General features: G+C 38.0%; 2 protein-coding genes across 2 annotated transcripts in view; one reads left to right on the top strand and one right to left on the bottom strand.

Annotated features, from left to right (window-relative positions):
- Nucleotides 1–12,556, bottom strand: part of FILIP1L (filamin A interacting protein 1 like) — a 639,717-nt gene extending 627,161 nt beyond the window's left edge. Inside the window, exon 1 of the mRNA XM_053706055.1 lies at nucleotides 12,225–12,556. The gene's annotated coding sequence lies outside the window, so the exon portion shown is untranslated. The remainder of the gene's footprint in view (nucleotides 1–12,224) is intronic.
- Nucleotides 1–24,196, top strand: part of CMSS1 (cms1 ribosomal small subunit homolog) — a 770,463-nt gene that overhangs the window by 567,376 nt on the left and 178,891 nt on the right. The gene's annotated exons all lie outside the window — the stretch shown is intronic.

Below are 24,196 nucleotides of genomic sequence, written 5' to 3'. Positions count from 1 at the left end.
TCCGTGCGGCTTTGCTGAAGAAAAAGGTAAGTATTTTTAAAAAAACGCTGCAATGTAAAGTTTCATGAATGAAAGTGCCCCTGCTTTTAATAGTATTTTTAAAAACCGGGCACTGATTCATGTAACTTTAAATTCACTTTAACTAAAGTAATGTCAGCTCGCTTATCTTCATCCAGGCAGAGGCTATATGGAGACTTTCTAAGTGCTTATTTTGCAATAAAATATTTATTTTATGTTTACTTTGTTTAACATGTTGTTTTATTTTACTGAAGAAGCACTGTTTTATATCCCTTTAAGAAGAGCGCTAATAATTATCGGTCAGCTTTACCCCCTCACTGATACAGAGGACTGCACACCGTGACACTACTTCTCCATGCTCTGCACCCCTCTTATGCAGCCAGGGACTTTTTAGTTTGTGAATACTTTGATGGTGCAAAAATGAAGACCTTTCTGAACATTGATACTTATGTAATTAAAGCTGCTAGATCAAACATCTTTACAGGCTGCTGATTTACATAACTTACCCAGCATGCAGGGCAGCATTTTCTTGGCCATGCACTGTCTAATAGTTTCTAATGTTACATTTTGTAGAACTTAAGCAGGCCAAATAATGGTTTGTAAACATCCACGTGTGTCCTATGTAACAGCATGATGTGACTATATTACAGCTGTTCACATGTTCCAAAGCTTATAATTGTGCTTACTCTATAATAAACCATGAAAACACGATACTGGGAGCTAGCTGAACATATCTAGTGCGCCAATGACAAGCGCATATATGTCTAACTACCAATCAGCGACAAGCTCCCAGCAGTACATTACTACTCATGAGCCTATGCTCTTTAACAATAGATCCCAAGTGAGCAAAGTCAATCTTATGATAGATGTAAACTGGAAAGTTGCTTAGAATTGTTGCTCTGCCTGAATTGTAAACATTTTTTACTTCACTATCCCTTTAAATAATGCTAATAAACTTTATAATTGTACATGTATTTGTAATTGTACATGTGCAGTGTTTTTAACTATCAATATTGCACACTGTTGTTCTTCTTCATTTAAAGAGACATGAAACCCCGCATTTTCATTCATGATACTGATAGAACATACCATTTTAAAAAACTTTCCAATTTACTTCTCTCAATTTTGCTTCATTCTCTTGATATTCTTAATTGAATGAGCAGCAATGCTGTTAGCTAGCTGAACACATCAGGAAGCCAATTACCTATGTGTGCAGCCACCAATCAGCAGCTAGTGCCAGCTCCTAAGCCTACCTATGTATGCTTTTCAACAGAGGATACCAAGAGAACAAAGCAAATTAGATAACAAAAGTAAATTGGAAAGGTGTTTAAAATAGAATGCTCTATCTGAATCATGTTAAGTTTCATGTCCCTTTAACTCTTACACTGCATCGCTTCTATCCCTGGTCAGATATTACCTGCCTACCTACCCTCTTCAAATGTTAAAGGGACAGTCTACTCCAGAATTTTATTGTTTAAAAAGATAGATAATCCCTTTATTACCCATTCCCCAGTTTTGCATAACCAACACAGTTTTATTTATACACGTATTACCACTGCGATTACCTTGTATCTAAGCCTCTGCAGACTGCCCTCTTGTCTTAGTGCATTTGCAGACATGCAGTTTAGCCAATCAGTGTAGACTCCTAAATAACTCCATGGGAGTGAGCACACTTTTATCTAAATGACACACATAAACTAGTACTGTCTAACTGTGAAAAACTTTCAAAATGCTGTGTTAGAAATCAGTTTGATGCTACCTAGGTTTATCTTTTAAAAAATACCACCAAGGGAACAAAGCAAATTTGCTGATAAAAGTAAATTGGAAAGTTGTTTAAAATTGCATGCCCTATCTGAATCATACAAGTTTAATTTTGACTAGACTGTCCCTTTAATTCTTAGACTACAGAGGCATAAAATGCATTAAGAGGTTAAAGGTTAAAACCAGGGTCGGCTCCAAGGGGGGGGGGGGGGCATTGGGGGGCAATGCCTACCCAAATGGAATGCTGTGCCCCCAGGGCAACCGCATAATTGGAGAGCAGTGATTTAATTTTTTTTTATTTTTTTTTACATTTTAAAAGTGACAGAACTTCCAGGGTCCCAACGGTCGCATAAACCATTTGCGGCCACCAGACCCTGGAGATCCGCCACTTAGGAGGGCCCAACAGCACCATTTTCTTTCCCTCTAAGGTGCCAGCAGTCAGTGCCTGTATAAGCTCCTCCACCCTAAAGCGCGCGTGGCGCTCTGTCAACCACCAGCACTCATGGCCTGATCCCTCTTCCATCCCGGCCGGCCGGCTTTCACTGTCTGTCTGTTACACAGATCAGGCAGACAGTGTGTGGACAGCTGCATTACTTTAACGTTATCCTCTGAGCACCAGAGATTCAGGTAAGATGCTGTCTCATGTTTGTTTGTTTTTCCTAAGAAATAAATAATTCTCCTCATGGTCTGTAGACCACTTACTGATATCCAGTCATTTTAAATGGAAACTGCAACTTGTGCTCTCTCCTAAGTTGTCTGTAAGTGTGCGTGACAGCTGTTAAGTGTGTTTGTGCCAGAGGTATAGGTATAGCTGCACAACCACAACTATATTCCGGTTTTCATTGTAATTAAAAAGTTTTTGAAGTGGAATTAAACGATCAGTGCTTCTGGGCTTTTCATGCAGAATTAACTTCTCTTTTCCTATTTAGAAAATATATATTATAATTGTGGTATTAATAGATGATTAAGTTGATAATGATGTATAAGTTACTGTACAGTTTAAGAGCTGCTGGTTTATCTAATGTCTCATCCCCTGCACATAATTAAATCAGGATCTGATAGCTTGTTCATTGGGGCTCTTGGAGTGCTTATGAGGGAAGATTGCTGGTAAATATCATTAAAGGGACACTGAACCCAAATATTTTCTTTTGTGATTCAGATAGAGCATGAAATTTTAAGCAACTTTCTAATTTACTCCTATGATTAAATTTTCTTCATTCTCTTGGTATCTTTATTTGAAATGCAAGAATGTAAGTTTAGATGCCGGCCCATTTTTGGTGAACAACCTGGGTTGTTCTTGCTGATTGGTGGATAAATTCATCCACCAATAAAAAAGTGCTGTCCAGAGGTCTGAACTAATAAAAAAGCTTAGGAAAAAAATAGAGAAAAAAGAGCGCCCAAACGCATCTAAGTGCAGACTGGATGTACAAATTTATTTCACCTATTATATAAATTACACATAAGAATCACACTCACAATGTAAATGATTAAAACAAGCAGTGTATAAAATCACCCGTTCTGTTCCCGGTTTCTTCTCTCCAATGTCGCTGCGTGCGGCGTCAGTACCCCGGCTGTATGTGGGTGTGTTGGATTTTGGACCAATCCGGTAGCTACTTCCGTGGACAGACTCCCCGCTATTGGTTGGTCTATGCTGGTATGTGGTCCTGATTCGGATCCTCCTCCAAACAATGCAATGTGTCTCTCTCACACAGCGAAAGTTATTATAAACATAACAATAGCATATTATCCAAAAAAGACCCAAAGTCCTCAGCCCGCTAGGTGTAATTCAATGGGTGGAAAAACACAGCACTTGCGGCCTCACCGGACTTGTCAGATTCACAATATTGAGAGCAATGAATATGCCCCCTCACTCGACGTAAGTTTCGTTCCGTGCTGGAACTTTTTCAAGAGTGTTAGTTGTCTCTAACTGCCTGCCTTTTATAGGCGGAGACAGCCAATACTGATAGTTTAACTATTTCATTGTCTCATATCTTATATTGAAGAAATTAATGTATATATAAAAAATTGATACAACATGTTATTAACTGCATATTTTTACAAACATATATATGACACCATTAAAACTCATATTAACCTGCTATTCACATATTTTGTGTATATGAATATACGTTTTAACAAACATTTAATAAATAAAAATGTGCTTACCTATACCTTCATAAAAACCATTAGTATTGGTGTAAAATATGTTGATCATCTAAAAGAATATGTGGATAAATATTACATTTAAAAACATAACAATGCACATATAAATACAGAATAAATATCACACCTAATAAAACATTACATTAAAAAGGCCTTTTTAATGTAATGTTTTATTAGGTGTGATATTTATTCTGTATTTATATGTGCATTGTTATGTTTTTAAATGTAATATTTATCCACATATTCTTTTAGATGATCAACATATTTTACACCAATACTAATGGTTTTTATGAAGGTATAGGTAAGCACATTTTTATTTATTAAATGTTTGTTAAAACGTCTATTCATATACACAAAATATGTGAATAGCAGGTTAATATGAGTTTTAATGGTGTCATATATATGTTTGTAAAAATATGCAGTTAATAACATGTTGTATCAATTTTTTATATATACATTAATTTCTTCAATATAAGATATGAGACAATGAAATAGTTAAACTATTAGTATTGGCTGTCTCCGCCTATAAAAGGCAGGCATTTAGAGACAACTAACACTCTTGAAAAAGTTCCAGCACGGAACGAAACGTACGTCGAGTGAGGGGGCATATTCATTGCTCTCAATATTGTGAATCTGACAAGTCCGGTGAGGCCGCAAGTGCTGTGTTTTTCCACCCATTGAATTACACCTAGCGGGCTGAGGACTTTGGGTCTTTTTTGGATAATATGCTATTGTTATGTTTATAATAACTTTCGCTGTGTGAAAGAGACACATTGCATTGTTTGGAGGAGGATCCGAATCAGGACCACATACCAGCATAGACCAACCAATAGCGGGGAGTCTGTCCACGGAAGTAGCTACTGGATTGGTCCAAAATCCAACACACCCACATACAGCCGGGGTACTGACGCCGCACGCAGCGACATTGGAGAGGAAGAAACCGGGAACAGAACGGGTGATTTTATACACTGCTTGTTTTAATCATTTACATTGTGAGTGTGATTCTTATGTGTAATTTATATAATAGGTGAAATAAATTTGTACATCCAGTCTGCACTTAGATGCGTTTGGGCGCTCTTTTTTCTCTATTTTTTTCCTAGATTTTTGTACCAAGTTCGTTATGGGACTTATCCAAGGAGCGGCCCGTATTTAAACATCATAAAGGAACATTGACTTCTATCTCTTGTACATTTGCCTTTGGAGGATCTGTAAGAACTTCTTTCATTTTTTATCGAATGTTTCCTCTGTACAATATCAGGGATACTATTTTTAATTGATTTTGAATGTAATATTACTACTCTTTATTAGAGGAAAACTTTTACATAGATTGTAAGCAGCGCCTTGTATATCCTTTCTTTTGTTTCTATGTCTAATAAAAAAGCTTATATGCCTTCTTTTTTAAATAAAGATAGCAAGAGAACGAAGAAAATTTGATAATAGAAGTAAATTAGAAAGTTGCTTAAAATGGCACGCTCTATCTGAAAAACGAAAGACACAATTTGGGTTCAGTGTCCCTTTAATAATATCTGTACAAGTAATGTACTGCTTGCTTGGCACTCAAACTTATTGTCACATAAAAGCTTATTTGATCATTAGTAGGGTCATTGGTAGAGCTACACAGCTACACATGCAGTGTCCACTGGCTGTGTCATATGTGGGAGACGTCAGATGGGACTGAGATAGTGTGACACTAGGGGATAACGAGGAATGTTTTTTTAAATTGTATTATTATTTAACATATTTCTCACAAAATAAATATATAAACCTGCTTATTTATTTGTACTAGCATATTAAAGAGAATCTGTCTATTTGGTAAATTAAAAATGTAATACAAAATTACCCAAAGATTAAATATTATTATAAACTTATAATGTTTTTTTTTTTTTAAATATATTCCAATAATCACAAGAAAATAATTATGGGTTAAAATGGCCATGCAATCTCATGATTGCAGCAGTACTACCTTTGTTAGACACAAACATATTAGCTAAAATATTAGCCAAGTGGCATCCCTATTATTACTTGTAGCAGGTAGTGACATACATTGTACAGGTATGTGACACACTATGCAAACATCTGTCTGCAGGGTATTCATTGGAAATACCTCCAGGAATCCCATCTCTCTGCAGATAAACTGGTCAACTGACTTCTTTCCAGGTGTTGCTCAGTATAGCACAGTACAGTGAGTCCGGTTATTGGGGGCTTCAACTTGCTTCAAGATAGTGAGTGTCACCCCGTTCTGGCGCTCCTCAGTTTTTCCTTGGTGGCTCTGTAACTGTAAGTACTAGTACCTGGGTTGTTAGGGAACTGGCCTGCATATGTCTCATACCCCTGGGCTGGAATTAACTGTATATAGCATGCATATATATATATATATATATATATATATATATATATATATATATATATATATATATATATATATGTATATGTAAAATGTAGCCCCTACACTGCCAGAGATATGACAAATGTAACCCCCTGCACCCCCAGAAATATAAACAAATCTAACTCCTTCGCAGCCAGAGATATGACAAATGTAACCCCTGGACTGCCACAGTAGGTCTGCTCTTATTTTGACTCTCATACATGCTTTGTAAATGCGTTCCCCCTGGTGAAAAAAAATGCCCCCCCCCCCCCCCATTTCATTCGTTCTGGAGCCGACCCTGGTTAAAACAAAGGTAATTGCAAAAACAGATGATTAATGGATGATAAAAATGAAGAAGTTCTTGTGATATGAGCTACTGAATGAATTCACTACAGCTGGATGTTTTGCATAAGCTATGCCAGTTGGGGTATCCTATTCTGAGGAATTGGGTTCCTTTCAGCACTCTACTGTCAGAGAATACCATAGTCATGTTGCTTGTGTTAGACCTTCTGCATCAATATGATTCTAGTACACATATAGATTTCTTTGCTGCAGGTGGTGATGAGAGTTCCAATGCTAAACACACAGAATAACTGGAATCTGAGCTTTCCATGTTACAGTAATATAGTAAAATTTCTGTTCTTCAGAGCATTTCAGTTTAAAGACAGTCAAGTCAAAAACACTTGGCTTCTCTTTCATGAGGTGAGGTTTGGCAGGCTTTGTATTACGTCATATTTTGACACAACTTTGGCTCTTCACCAAATTTGCTGATTATAAGTCTTGATTCTGGGGTCATGTAAGAGCAAAAACTGTGTCACAATTTTCCGTCTATTGAAAATAGAGCTCTCTAAATAATTTGGCTCTTAACATTGGCACCATTTACAACGGAAAACTTGGCATAACCGACAAAAAAGTGGACTAAAAATCGTATTTTACCTTGTTTTCTCCTATAGTTTATGTGTGACTAATAATATATGAATGTGTGTTTGAAAATTCTAAACAGATGTAAAAAACTCAGCATCTAGAGAATGAATCTGTTGTTGACCTCATCATCCAGCGATGGCAACGTGGTTTTGTGGTTTTTGACACAGCTCACAATGCACCAGGATCTACTGAGACGTATCACACAAAGTAAATGGAGTTTCTTTAAAACCAGTGATGGTGCACCCAGGCAAGGTAGTCTAATTATATATATATATATATATATATATATATATATATATATATATATATATATATATATATATATATATATATGTATGTATATATATATATATATATATATATATATATATATATAATATATATATAACCATAACAACGGGAGAAATTGAAAGAAAAGATGTTGACAGGCCACATTTTGAGGATATCTGACCTAGAGAAAAGGTGAAATAATAAGCTGATTAGTAAACGTGGTTATTTTACCTGCTCTCATCCAAATTAATCCTGAAAACCTGGCCTGTTGGGGAGGCCTAAGGACAGGTTTGAAAACCAATGGTGTATACGTATATGAGTCTGTGATTGGCTGATGGCTGTCACATGATACAAGAAGTCAGCAAATTGAAGTACATTTAAAATTCAGAGTAAGTGTTGTAGCATTGCCTTTTTATTATGCACTTTTTGATTATGCAATTCTATTGTATGTAATGGTCCTTTAAGATATAGAACTGTTGCTGCTTAAAACTGAAACAAGAGTACTGGAGATTTAAAGGGACATAGCATTAAAAGAATTACATTTACATGATTGCATTTCAGTTTTTGTATAGAAATCTTTTTTCAATATACTTTTATTAGGAAACATGATTATAGTTTCAGCTGTTGTTATTTCTGCAGCATATGAACATATGCAGTGCATGCACTGTGCGTGCTCTTTCAGTGTGCCAAGCTGTGGTATCTAATATGTCAAAGATAACTTCAATTGCAGTGTTTAAATGCTGGTTCACGCATAGCATGGGGCCGATTTAACAATGCCTTGCGCACATGATACGCTGCAGCTTATCATATCCGCCAGACATTGCTAAATGCGGACAGCATACGCTGTCGGCATTCAGCATTGCACAAGCAGTTCTGGTGAACTGCTTGTGCAATGCCGCCCCCTGTAGATTCGCGGCCAATCGTCCGCTAGCAGGGGGTGTCAGAGGCGGCGTATGAGTCAAGGAGCAGTGGTCTTAAGACCGCTGCTTCTTAACTCCTGTTTCCGGCGAGCCTGAAGGCTCACGCGTAAACAAGGGGAACAGGAGTAAATTACATTTTACCTTTTTGTATTAGTTACAAAGAAAAATATTGCTTAAAGGGACAATCTACACCAGAATTTTTATTGTTTAAAAAGCTAGATAATCCCTTTATTACCCATTCCCTAGTCTTGCATAACCAACACAGTTATATATATATATATATATATACATACACTTTTTACCTCTGTGATTACCTTGTATCTAAGCCTCTGCAAACTGCCCCTTATTTCAGTTCTTTTGACAGACTGACATTTTAGCCAATCAGAGCTTGCTCACTGGAACTCCACGTGCGTGAGCACAGTGTTATCTATATGACACACATGAACTAACACCCTCTAGTGGTGAAAAATTGTCAAAATGCCTTGAGAGAAGAGGCGGCCTTCAAGGGCTTAAAATTTTGCACATGAACCTCCTAGGTTTAGCTTTCAACTAAGAATACCAAGAGAACAAAGCAAAATTGGTGATAACAGTAAATTGGAAAATTGTTTCCCTTTAAAGGGATACAAAACCCAAATTGTTTCTTTTATGATTCATATAGAGCACTGGTTTTCAAACCTGTCCTCAAGCCTCCCCAACAGGCCAGGTTTTTTAGGATAACCTTGAATGAGAGTAGATTAATAACCATGTTTACTAATCAGCTGATTGTTTCACCTGTGCACCAGTTCAGTTATCCTCAAAATGTGGCCTGTTAGGTAGACCTGAGGAAAGGTTTGAAAACCAGTGAGATAGAGCATGCAATTTTAAGCAACTTTCTAATTGACTCCTTTTATAAATATTTATTCTTTCTCTTGCTATCCTAATTTGAAAAAGCAGTAATGTAAGCATAGGAGCCAGACCATTTTTGGTTCAGCACCTGGTATGGCTTGCTGATTGGTGGCTGCATTTATGGGACCAATCAGCAAGCGATACCCAGGTGCTGAACCAAAAATGGGCCGGCTCTTATGGTTACATTCCTGCTTTTTAAAATAAAGATATCAAGACAATGAAGACATTTTTTAATAAAAGTAAATTAGAAAGTTGCTTAAAATGACTGGTCTATCTGAATCATGAAAGAACAAATGTGGGTTTTGTGTCCCTTTAACGTGTCTCTGAAGTGTATAATTTCCTTTGTAATTGCTTCAGGCCAGCAAGACACAGAATGATTTTCCTTAGTGGCAGAGAGAAGCCGCACAAAATACAGTTCTTAGAAAGGCAGCTAAAGCAATATGCTGCCCTGGGCTTTATTTAGTGACCGTACAAACTCAGCCAAGGGTGCTGACAGATTAAGCCGGACATTCTGAGCAAATGCCAAGTGACCAAGGGAACATTTGTTTTTAAGGTCACTGAATAACTGAGACATTCATGCCCTTTCCTGCAATTTATATTAGATTATATATACTGTATATATATAATTCACTAAAGATTTAGGGGCATGTAGTTATTATTTACACTGATTATTTAGTTTTCATTTTTTTATCACTTGATAGCGCTCAAAAGACTTTGGGATTTAGCAATCCCTTTTAATTATTACTATGATCACTATATATATATATAAATGCAGTTTATTCATCATAAATAAAATAATTAATTTATGAGGTCTAAATGTTTTGTAATAGCACAATAATTTTTTTCTTTTCATTTGGATCTTTGTAAAAAGGTAACCATAACTGTTATTAATTTTGTTTACTAAAATGAAAGCTATTTGTTCTTTACTTCTAGGGTTTTACAGTATAGAAATGCTATATACACTGTAAAAGTTCATGAACTAAAAAAAAGCATTGCAAATAAAGTCACTAATATTATATACATTTAATAAACATACAAATATGTCTAGTGTTTCCATGGCAACATCAAGTTAGACTTTCTTCAACCTACTTCCTGTATGACATAATTTCAAGTATTAGAGCAGTGATTCTTATATTTGCCATCAGAACACTCTTGGGTGTGAACCGTCAGCTGAGGGTGTCACTGAGAATTAGGGCTAAGACATGAAAAGATCACAATTAGCTTAGTATGTTTAACTCTTAAAGAGACAATGTACTCAGCAAAACAAGCTGATTAGAGTTAATTGTATTCAAAGGTGCTGCATTAACACACTTTAAAATAGGGTTGTCTCTCTCTCTTGCTACCCTTCTGGGGTTGATTTCTGTTGCTACATCTTGTTTACATAACTTTTCAATAACCAATACTGCAGAATTGGAATGTTCAGTATAGGTGTCAGTCTAATTTCCAACAGGTAAAAGCATCAAATAACAAAATAAAGTTAAACGATGTAAACAATTTAATACCTTCCAACAGGTGAAATGAATAATTGGAAACATTTTTAAGGGAGGAAATGTATAGAACACTGTCTGATTAATCACCAATAGTAACTGTGTCTGTTGATTGTCACAAGCATGTAACATGAAAAGAACTGAAAAGTAAAAAATTAACACCTCTGCAATCTGCAGATAAAATGCACCTTTTTTTTTTTTTAAAGAATGATCTCATTATGTAGGAAGCACCATGATCATTGGATAAATAAAATGAACAATAACATTCGGCTATGTTTCTATTTAAAGGGACATGAAACCCAAACTTTTTCATTCATGGTTCAGATAGAGAATACAATTTGCTTCATTCTCTTGTTATCGTTTGTTGAAGAAGCAGCAGCAATGCATTACTGGGAGGTAGTTAACACATTTGGGTGAGCCAATAACATGGGACCTATATGTGCAGCCACCAATCAGCAGCTCCTGAGCCTACCTAGGTATGCTTTTTGACAAAGGATACCAAGAGAACAAACCAAATTAGATAATAGAAGTAAATTGTAACGTTTAAAATCACATGCTCTATCTGAATCATGAAAGAAAAAAAATGTGTGTTTTGTGTCCCTTTAAATCATGTACATCTCTGTATCTGCTAGTGTACTCTAATATCCCAATCTGCATATAAAGTGATGGCATACCTGCATATCAATCCACTATCTAGGCTTCTAAAGAATCTGCTCTAGGAAGCAAACGGCACTGACTGTGTACTGATCCTAAAGCAAAGCATGTAATGAATCTTATAAGATATTTTCTTCATTGCACACTGCACTGTACGTAATCCTAGCAGATGGTCGGCTAAAACACAACATATTCTACAGACACTGACAACATCCGATAGCTAAAGGTAATCAAGATAATGTGTTGGAAGTGGGGTTGGCTCCTAAAATGGAGAAATACAGCAATAGATTTGTGATTTAGCAAAATTAAATTCTAAAATACATTAATGGAAAATGTCAGGTTCTATATTTCCTTTCGTAACTGCAACATATTTCTTGTGGTATTAATAATAAAATGACTTGTAATATGTTTACTGCAGATTATCAGTATATTATTATTATAATATGATACTGCTTATCCATATGTCGCAGATTTCACACAAGCACGGAGAATCAATACATCTGTCCTCTATGGATCATATTTCATATTGAACAGTGCTGCTTCTTGCATATTTAAGCTTTTTATAAATATATACAGATACCTTGCTTTTTTTAACTCTTCCATACTAAATCCATCATTATTATTGCACAAGTTTTAAGATTGTGTCCATTAAATCAGCAAACAATTATGTATGCACTTTGTATATACTATGATCTGATGACCTTTATTTTATACAATATCATAATAATAGGTTGTAAAATAATAATAATAATAATAATCATCAAATATGACACTTACCTTGACAGTAGAAGTAACGCACAGTGACCAAATAAGTTAGTAGTTTTTCCTTTTGGTTTCAGATGTCCAAAAATTCAAATCCACACATGTCCTTAGATGCACACTAGTTGTGCACAGTATGATTCATTCATGAGTCTGCTATCACTTCCTTTGCACAGGTTGCCTTATACTAAAAAAAAGAGTTTTCCCCTATACTCCCTTATTGTTCTTTTAACACATGAAACATCAAAGAGTTATAGCCAGGATCCTGTGAGGGCTGCAATGGAAAGTAACTAGGGCCATAGCACTTCATTGGACCAAGCTAAATATAACCCACCCACTAATAGTTCCCCACATAGGCAGATGGCCTTGTCAGAGAGCTGACCTCGCTGCTTGGCTGTATCCACAGAGACATCTAGCTAGGCAGATCTGAACTGTAATTGGATAAAATAAAGTTAGCCATCTGTTTCGCAAAAGCAACAAACAATTAAAGGGACACTGAACCCAAATTTTTTCTTTCGTGATTCAGATAGAGCATGACATTTTAAGCAACTTTCTAATTTACTCCTATTATCAAATTTTCTTCATTCTCTTGTTATCTTTATTTGAAATGCAAGAATGTAAGTTTAGATGCCGGCCCATTTTTTGTGAACAACCTGGGTTGTTCTTGCTGATTGGTGGATACATTGATCCACCAATAAAAAAAAAATGCTGTCCAGAGTGAACCAAAAAAAAAAAAGCTTAGATGCCTTCTTTTTCAAATAAAGATAGCAAGAAAACGAAGAAAAATTGATAAAAGGAGTAAATTAGAAAGCTGCTTAAAATTGCTTGCTCTGTCTTAATCAAGAAAGAACAAATTTGTGTTCAGTGTCCCTTTAAGGATAAGTACTAATATTCCTCTTTTATTATGGTATTACCATTCTTATTAATTTACTAAAAGTAGCAGATATCTATCAGCTATAATATAAGTACATTATCTAAGGCAAAAATGTACAAAGACAATTTCCATGTCTTCCACATTGTGTTTGTGTGTGTGTGTATATGTATATATATATATATTCGATATTTTATGGAATCTAGATATAAACTGCAGTTATGTGCATATAACTAGTACAATGTCATTAGAATTTAAAGTAATAAACATCTTGTAATTATAATACATCTCTGTGGCTTTGGTATAGTTTAAACATATTTAGAGCACATTAACATCTTGTTTGCAAGGTCATTATGGTAGTATAAAGTGAATTGCTTTTCAGTCTGTTATCTGTTGAAGCCTATGTAGCAGAGTGAGCCTTGATAAATATGAAGTATAGGATTAGAAAATGCATAATTCTCAAAGCTAAATTATGGGAAAAGGGGATCAAAATAAATAATGAAAGTATATTGCAAAGTTGTTTTACTATCCATAATTAAATATTTTATATACAAAACTCATGCTAGTTTCTGTCCCTAGTTGCCTAATTACATAATATATCTAGTATCTGATTGGATAACAAGTTATGGCTGTAATAGGTGTTATTTGTCTGCTACTGGGGTACATTTGCTGCATTATCCCAGTGTTTTTTTAATAATATATTTACAGTTAACTTACAATTGATTTAACTGTTTTCTCACTAATTGCTCCTCTGCTGTTACTGACTGTAAACCTATAAAATGCAGAATGAAAAAAAGACTAAACCATTGTTCTACAGATGTAACAATCTTTGTGCTGTACTTAAGTTTCTCATCTTCATCATCATCATGTCAGCACTTTGTCCTCACTATATGAACACGTATCTAACACTCTTCCTATCTGTCAGTTATATTCTGCTCTCTAACACAATCTTGTGTACACACTCACCTTTATCACATCTATAAATACAAGTATTGGCACCTTTATCACATCTAAACATACGAGTATTGGCACCTTTATCACATCTAAACATACGAGTATTGGCACCTTTATCACATCTAAACATACGAGTATTGGCACCTTTATCACATCTATACATACAAGTATTGGCACCTTTATCACATCTATAAATACAAGTATTGGCACCTTTATCACATCTAAACATACGAGTATTGGCACCTTTATCACATCTAAACATACGAGTATTGGCACCTTTATCACATCTAAACATACGAGTATTGGCACCTTCATCACATCTATACATACAAGTATTGGCACCTTTATCACATCTATACATACAAGTATTGGCACCTTTATCACATCTATACATACAAGTATTGGCACCTTTATCACATCTAAACATACGAGTATTGGCACCTTTATCACATCTAAACATACGAGTATTGGCACCTTTATCACATCTATACATACAAGTATTGGCACCTTCATCACATCTATACATACAAGTATTGGCACCTTTATCACATCTAAACATACGAGTATTGGCACCTTTATCACATCTAAACATACGAGTATTGGCACCTTTATCACATCTAAACATACAAGTATTGGCACCTTCATCACATCTATACATACAAGTATTGGCACCTTTATCACATCTATACATACAAGTATTGGCACCTTCATCACATCTATACATACAAGTATTGGCACCTTCATCACATCTATACATACAAGTATTGGCACCTTTATCACATCTATACATACAAGTATTGGCACCTTTATCACATCTATACATAAGAGTATTGGCACCTTTATCACATCTATACATACGAGTATTGGCACCTTTATCACATCTATACATACGAGTATTGGCACCTTTATCACATCTATACATACAAGTATTGGCACCTTCATTACATCTATACATACAAGTATTGGCACCTTTATCACATCTATACATACAAGTATTGGCACCTTCATTACATCTATACATACAAGTATTGGCACCTTTATCACATCTATACATACAAGTATTGGCACCTTTATCACATCTATACATACAAGTATTGGCACCTTCATTACATCTATACATACAAGTATTGGCACCTTTATCACATCTATACATACAAGTATTGGCACCTTCATTACATCTATACATACAAGTATTGGCACCTTTATCACATCTATACATACAAGTATTGGCACCTTTATCACATCTATACATACAAGTATTGGCACCTTCATTACATCTATACATACAAGTATTGGCACCTTCATTACATCTATACATACGAGTATTGGCACCTTCATTACATCTATACATACAAGTATTGGCACCTTTATCACATCTATACATACAAGTATTGGCACCTTCATCACATCTATACATACAAGTATTGGCACCTTCATCACATCTATACATACAAGTATTGGCACCTTCATCACATCTATACATACAAGTATTGGCACCTTTATCACATCTATACATACAAGTATTGGCACCTTCATCACATCTATACATACAAGTATTGGCACCTTCATCACATCTATACATACAAGTATTGGCACCTTCATCACATCTATACATACAAGTATTGGCACCTTCATCACATCTATACATACAAGTATTGTCACCTTCATCACATCTATACATACAAGTATTGGCACCTTCATTACATCTATACATAAGAGTATTGGCACCTTCATTACATCTATACATAAGAGTATTGGCACCTTCATTACATCTATACATAAGAGTATTGGCACCTTCATTACATCTATACATACAAGTATTGGCACCTTCATTACATCTATACATACAAGTATTGGCACCTTCATTAAATCTATACATAAGAGTATTGGCACCTTCATTACATCTATACATAAGAGTATTGGCACCTTCATTACATCTATACATACAAGTATTGGCACCTTCATTACATCTATACATACAAGTATTGGCACCTTCATCACATCTATACATACAAGTATTGGCACCTTTATCACATCTATACATACGAGTATTGGCACCTTTATCACATCTATACATAAGAGTATTAGCACCTTTATTACATCTATACATAAGAGTATTGGCACCTTTATCACATCTATACATACAAGTATTGGCACCTTCATTACATCTATACATACAAGTATTGGCACCTTTATTACATCTACAGGGAGTGCAGAATTATTAGGCAAGTTGTATTTTTGAGGATTAATTTTATTATTGAACAACAACCATGTTCTCAATGAACCCAAAAAACTCATTAATATCAAAGCTGAATAGTTTTGGAAGTAGTTTTTAGTTTGTTTTTCGTTATAGCTATTTTAGGGGGATATCTGTGTGTGCAGGTGACTATTACTGTGCATAATTATTAGGCAACTTAACAACAAACAAATATATACCCATTTCAATGATTTATTTTTACCAGTGAAACCAATATAACATCTCAACATTCACAAATATACATTTCTGACATTCAAAAACAAAACAAAAACAAATCAGTGACCAATATAGCCACCTTTCTTTGCAAGGACACTCAAAAGCCTGCCATCCATGGATTCTGTCAGTGTTTTGATCTGTTCACCATCAACATTGCGTGCAGCAGCAACCACAGCCTCCCAGACACTGTTCAGAGAGGTGTACTGTTTTCCCTCCTTGTAAATCTCACATTTGATGATGGACCACAGGTTCTCAATGGGGTTCAGATCAGGTGAAAAAGGAGGCCATGTCATTAGATTTTCTTCTTTTATACCCTTTCTTGCCAGCCACGCTGTGGAGTACTTGGACGCGTGTGATGGAGCATTGTCCTGCATGAAAATCATGTTTTTCTTGAAGGATGCAGACTTCTTCCTGTACCACTGCTTGAAGAAGGTGTCTTCCAGAAACTGGCAGTAGGACTGGGAGTTGAGCTTGACTCCATCCTCAACCCGAAAAGGCCCCACAAGCTCATCTTTGATGATACCAGCCCAAACCAGTACTCCACCTCCACCTTGCTGGCGTCTGAGTCGGACTGGAGCTCTCTGCCCTTTACCAATCCAGCCACGGGCCCATCCATCTGGCCCATCAAGACTCACTCTCATTTCATCAGTCCATAAAACCTTAGAAAAATCAGTCTTGAGATATTTCTTGGCCCAGTCTTGACGTTTCAGCTTGTGTGTCTTGTTCAGTGGTGGTCGTCTTTCAGCCTTTCTTACCTTGGCCATGTCTCTGAGTATTGCACACCTTGTGCTTTTGGGCACTCCAGTGATGTTGCAGCTCTGAAATATGGCCAAACTGGTGGCAAGTGGCATCTTGGCAGCTGCACGCTTGACTTTTCTCAGTTCATGGGCAGTTATTTTGCACCTTGGTTTTTCCACACGCTTCTTGCGACCCTGTTGACTATTTTGAATGAAACGCTTGATTGTTCGATGATCACGCTTCAGAAGCTTTGCAATTTTAAGAGTGCTGCATCCCTCTGCAAGATATCTCACTATTTTTTACTTTTCTGAGCCTGTCAAGTCCTTCTTTTGACACATTTTGCCAAAGGAAAGGAAGTTGCCTAATAATTATGCACACCTGATATAGGGTGTTGGTGTCATTAGACCACACCCCTTCTCATTACAGAGATGCACATCACCTAATATGCTTAATTGGTAGTAGGCTTTCGAGCCTATACAGCTTGGAGTAAGACAACATGCATAAAGAGGATGATGTGGTCAAAATACTCATTTGCCTAATAATTCTGCACTCCCTGTATACATACGAGTATTGGCACCTTTATTGCATCTATACATACAAGTATTGGCACCTTCATTACATCTATACATACGAGTATTGGCACCTTTATTACATCTATACATACAAGTATTGGCACCTTTATTACATCTATACATACAAGTATTAACACCTTTATTACATCTATACATACAAGTATTGGCACCTTTATTACATCTATACATACAAGTATTAGCACCTTTATTACATCTATACATACAAGTATTGGCACCTTCATTACATCTATACATACGAGTATTGACACCTTCATTACATCTATACATACGAGTATTGGCACCTGCATTACATCTATACATACGAGTATTGGCACCTTCATCACATCTATACATACAAGTATTGTCACCTTCATCACATCTATACATACAAGTATTGTCACCTTCATCACATCTATACATACAAGTATTGGCACCTTCATTACATCTATACATACAAGTAGTGATGTCGCGAACATAAAAATTTGGGTTTGCGAACGGCGAACGCGAACTTCCACAACTGTTCGCGAACGGGCGAACCACCATAGACTTCAATAGGCAGGCGAATTTTAAAACCCACAGGGACTCTTTCTGGCCACAATAGTGATGGAAAAGTGTTTCAAGGGGACTAACACCTGGATTGTGGCATGTCGGAGGGGGATCCATGGCAAAACTCCCATGGAAAATTACATAGTTGATGCAGAGTCTGGTTTTAATCCATAAAGGGCATAAATCACCTAACATTCCTAAATTGTTTGGAATAACGTGCTTTAAAACATCAGGTATGATGTTGTATCGATCAGGTAGTGTAAGGGTTCCCCGCTTCACAGTGACAGACCAAACTCCCCATTTAAAGGGACAGTCTACACCAGAATTTTTATTGTTTTAAAAGATAGATAATCCCTTTATTACCCATTTCCCAGTTTTGCATAACTAACACATTTATAATAATATACTTTTAACCTCTGTGATTATCTTGTATCTAAGCCTCTGCAAACTGCCCCTTTTTTCAGTTTTTTTGACAGACTTGCAGTCTAGCCAATCAGTGCCTGCTCCCAGATAACTTCTCGTACACGAGCACAGTGTTATCTATATGAAATACGTGAACTAACACCCTCTAGTGGTGAAAAACTGTTAAAATGCAATCTGAAAGAGGTGGGCTTCAAGGTCTAAGAAATTAGCATATGAACCTCCTAGGTTAAGCTTTCAACTAAGAATACCAAGAGAACAAAGCAAAATTGGTGATAAAAGTAAATTGGAAAATTGTTTAAAATTACATGAAAGTTTATTTTGGCCTAGACTGTCCCTTTAACACACCGCAAACAACCGCAAACAGTCCATTTTCACAACCACAAACTCCCCATTTGCACAAGGTTGGATACCAAGCTAGCCATGTCCCGTTCCTTGTCCTCACTGATGTCATTGAAGGTCTCTTCCTCCACCCAGCCACGTACAACAACAAGGGCCCCCGAAAGGTGACAACAAGCCCCCTGGGACGCCTGCTGTGTTTGGTCTTCCACCTCCTCAAAGCCACCTTCCTCCTCTGACTCCTCTTCTTCAGACTCCTCTCTCTGCGTTGCCTCTCTCTGCGTTATTATAAGGTGTGTTAAGTAGTACTATTCCTATCAGTTTAATCCCTGTTACGTCCCCTATCAGGGGACGTGTATATGGCATCGATTTTAGGAACCAGGAGATGGAAAAAGATTTTTGGTCGGACCTCCTACTTCAAATTTGGGGCACTGCGCGTGCAATCTAATGTGCCACCAGATAGGAGTGGTGTGTTAAGTAGTACTATTCCTATCATTTTTAGCCCAAGGCAGCTCATCTCATCAGGCCTTTTTTAGTCAAATGTATCGCCCACTGTCAGTCCCTTCGGGATCCATCCCTCATTCATCTTAATAAAGGTGAGGTAATCTAGACTTTTTTGACCTAGGCGACTTCTCTTCTCAGTGACAATACCTCCTGCTGCACTGAAGGTCCTTTCTGACAGGACACTTGAAGCGGGGCAGGCCAGAAGTTCTATCACAAATTGGGATAGCTCAGGCCACAGGTCAAGCCTGCACACCCAGTAGTCAAGGGGTTCATCGCTCCTCAGAGTGTCAATATCTGCAGTTGAGGCGAGGTAGTCTGCTACCTGTCGGTCGAGTCGTTCTCTGAGGGTGGACCCCGAAGGGCTGTGGCGATGCATAGGACTTAAAAAGCTCTGCATGTCCTCCATCAACAACACGTCTGTAAAGCGTCCTGTCCTTGCCGGCGTGGTCGTGGGAGGAGGGGGATTACTTTCACCTCTTCCCCTGTTAGATTCCCGTTGTGCTGTGACATCACCCTTATACGCTGTGTAAAGCATACTTTTTAATTTATTTTGGAACTGCTGAATCCTTTCCGACTAGCGTTAATTCGGTAACATTTCAGGCACTTTATGCTTATACCGGGGGTCTAGTAGCGTGGACACCCAGTACAGGTCGTTCTCCTTCAGCATTTTTATACGAGGATCCCTCAACAGGCACGACATCATGAAAGACCCCATTTGCACAAGGTTGGATGCCGAGCTACACATGTCCCGTTTCTCGTCTGCAGTGATCTCACTGAAGGTATGTTCTTCCCCCCAGCCACGTTCAACACCACGGGTACCAGATAGGTGACAACGAGCACCCTGGGATGCCTGTTGTGGTTGGTCTTCCTCCTCCTCCTCAAAGCCACATTCCTCCTCTGACTCCTCTTCCTCACAATCCTCTTCCTGCGTTGCCGCAGGTCCAGCAAGCGATGCTGATAAGGCTGTTTCTGGTGGTGATGGTGACCACAACTCTTCCTCTTCACGCTCATCTACGGCCTGATCCAGCACTCTTCGCAGGGCACGCTCCAGGAAGAAAACAAATGGTATGATGTCGCTGATGGTGCCTTCGGTGCGACTGACTAGGTTTGTCATCTCCTCAAAAGGACGCATGAGCCTACAGGCATTGCGCATGAGTGTCCAGTAACGTGGCAAAAAAATTCCCAGCTCCGCAGAGGCTGTCCTAGCACCCCGGTCATACAAATAGTCGTTAACGGCTTTTTCTTGTTGGATCAGGCGGTCGAACATTAGGAGTGTTGAATTCAGGCTGTCGCAAATCAAGAGCCTCACTGGCATGTTGTTTCGCCGCTGGATATCTGAAAAGTGCGCCATGGCCGTGTAGGAACGCCTGAAATGGCCACACACCTTCCTGGCCTGCTTCAGGACGTCCTGTAAGCCTGGGTACTTATGCACAAAGCGTTGTACGATCAGATTACACACATGTGCCATGCACGGCACATGTGTCAACTTGCCCAAATTCAATGCCGCCACCAAATTTCTTCCGTTGTCACTAACCACTTTGCCGATCTCCAGTTGGTGCGGAGTCGGCCACTGATCCACCTGTGCGGATGTGGAATAGTACCTGGGGAGCAAGACGCAGCAGCAGAAGAGGACTCAGCCGAGGAGGTTATGGAAGAGGATGGAGTAGGAGGAGTAGAGGAGGTGGCAGCAGGCCTGCCTGCAAGTCGTGCAGAGCCACGCATTCCATGCTTGGCAGCCGTCAGCAGGTTTACCCAATGCGCAGTGTAGGTGATATACCTGCCCTGACCATGCTTTGCAGACCAGGTATCAGTGGTCAGATGGACCCTTGCCCCAACACTGTGTGCCAGACATGCCATTTCTTCCTTTTGCACAATCGAGTACAGGTTGGGGATTGCCTTTTGTGCAAAGAAATTTCGGCCGGGTACCTTCCACTGCGGTTTCCCAATAGCTACAAATTGTGGGCAGATGAGCAGCAACTGCTCAAGGCGAGACACGGAGTGGCGGATGGTTGAGAGGGGGCAAGGAGGACAGCAGTGGTTGACGTGGCTGAAGATGCTGGACCAGGAGGAGGATGGCGGCTTTGAGTTTGTGTGCTGCTTGTACTCATGTGTTGATCCCATAGGCGTTTGTGATGTGCGATCATGTGCCTTCGCAAAGCAGTTGTACCTAGGTGGGTGTTGGACTTCCCACGACTCAGTTTCTTTTGGCACAGGTTGCAAATGGCATTGCTGTTGTCAGAGGCAGACACACAAAAAAAATGCCACACTGCTGAGCTCTGCAATGATGGCATTCTGGTGGTGGCAACAGCATGCGTTGATTGGCGTGCTGTCTGGCTGACCCCGGGTGCAGATGCATGCTGTCGGACTGTGCCACTAGCTCCTTGCGACGACCTCCCCCTCCTTCCAACTCGTCTCCTCCTCCTCTCTGTTTCCCCCTCTTCTTCTTCTCTTCTAGCGGGCACCCACGTGACATCCATGGACGCATCGTCATCATCAACCGCCTGTATCTGACAACTCAGCAAAGGAAACAGCAGCGGGTACAACATCATCATCATCACACTGTACGTCCATGTGTGTAATGCTGCCTGACTGAGACATATCCCTGTTATCTACATCCTCTGGAGTTATTCATGTAGAGACTCTGGAGAGCTTAAATGGATATGAAAGTGAGAAATATTTATGTATGTTTTCATATTTATTTAATTCTTTTGGTAATATTTGTTGAACAACATGCCTATGTAGGCTCAGGAGCATACACATATCTTGAGCACTATATGATAGCAGTATTTGCAACAATGTTTGTAACAATGTTATACGTGCTCCTTATCCTACTTAGATATACTGTTCCATAAGGGATATCAAACAATATACATAAGTAAGTTTGATATTTTTTTAACTGCATGCTAAAGAGGACAGTAAGGTGAATAAAAAGAGGGAATATTACATACGTGTGCTGCTCCAATCTTTACAATAACAGACATCTCACCTCCTGAGGTTAATAGGTACAGCAGCGGAACACATCTCAGAGGATTTAGGGATTTCATAAAACTGAGGCCTCACAAAAAAAGCAACACCAGAACAAGGGGCATAATCGCTGGAGGTAGTGGCTCCAGCAGTAATTTGAGGAAGCATTTCATTAGAGTAAGGGTGGTTGATTCATGGGAGCCAATTTATCATATGTCCGCCCGACATCGCTAAATGCAAACAGCATACGCTGTCAGCATTTAACACGGCACAAGCATTTCTTGTGAAATGCTTGTGCAATGCCGCCCCCTGCACATTCGTGGCCAATTGGCCGCTAGCCGGGGGTGTCAACCATCCTGATCGTATCTGATCGGGATGGTTGCAGTCCGCCAGCTAAAAGGTGGCGGAGAAGTTAAGGAGCAGCGGTCTAATGACCGCAGCTTCTTAACTTCTGTTTCCGGCGAGCTGGAAACTACCGTTGTAGATAGCATCATCCACAGATTATTAAATCTACCCAAAGGAATATACTTCCCGTTCAAGTGGTAACTTCAGAAATAAATATCGACAGACTTTGGTTCTTATCTAATGTCAACATTTTTTCTATATTTTTGTTTTAAATAATTATCAATTTCATAATGTGTTCTCTGGCCCTACAACTGAAAAAGGAATCCTGTCTTTACTTCTAAACAAAAACCACAGACATACACAAAACTTTCCTTGCATGAAGTCAAAATGAACCTTTTTATGATTCAGATAGAGTTCAGTAATATAAAGAGACATTTACATCTACTATCAAATTTACTTTCCCTTGGTATCTTTTTTTTTTTTTTTTTTTAGAAAATTATACCTAGGTAGGCTTTGTAGCAGTTAAACACATAGGGCTAGATTACAAGTGGAGCGCTATTTTAATGTGCGCCTCTGAAGGGGCAAATCTGTCCATTTATGGGCGCACGTTAAATATGCAGCCATTACAAGTGGCTAGTTAATGCTCTTTCAGACTTGCCGGAGCACTTTGTGCTTAGCATAATTAACCAGAAAATTATAATTAAAAAATGTTCCCCAATTGCCCCCAAAATAAAGTGGACAGTTCCTTTCTAAAAATAAAAAAAAATGTTGCATCTTTTATTTTTATTTAAATAACTGCACAAAGCAGTTATAAGGGGTTAAAGTGAGGGGATGTGGGGTGTTAAAAAAGTGCCTTTACATTGACGTCTATGGGGACTGTGTTTTTACTTTAAATATATATGTATATGCCTATATACATACAGTATATATTTGTGTTAATACATAAACACATAAATATATATATATATATGCTTATAGACATACATTATATATTTATGTGTTAATACTAAAACATATATGTATATATTCATATATATATATTTTTTAATTTGCTGCCCAACGCTACGTGACTTACACCCTGCGCTGTGCTAGGTTCTTTGCAGTCAGTTGATTATTGTTCAAAAGTCTTTATTTGAAGTTGTAGTATAAGACTGTACTGAGAATGGAAACCTCTTCTATAGGGCAAATGCTAATTTCTAGTCTGTGCTGTCTTTATATTCTGTATAGCTAAGGTGTATGACCTCTGCTGCAGCTCAGTGCACAC

Source organism: Bombina bombina, chromosome 3 (genome assembly GCF_027579735.1).
Source record: "Bombina bombina isolate aBomBom1 chromosome 3, aBomBom1.pri, whole genome shotgun sequence".
Classification (NCBI taxonomy): Eukaryota; Metazoa; Chordata; class Amphibia; order Anura; family Bombinatoridae; genus Bombina; species Bombina bombina.
The sequence above is the reverse complement of the archived record's forward strand: the minus strand, read 5'-3'. Positions and strand labels throughout refer to the sequence as shown.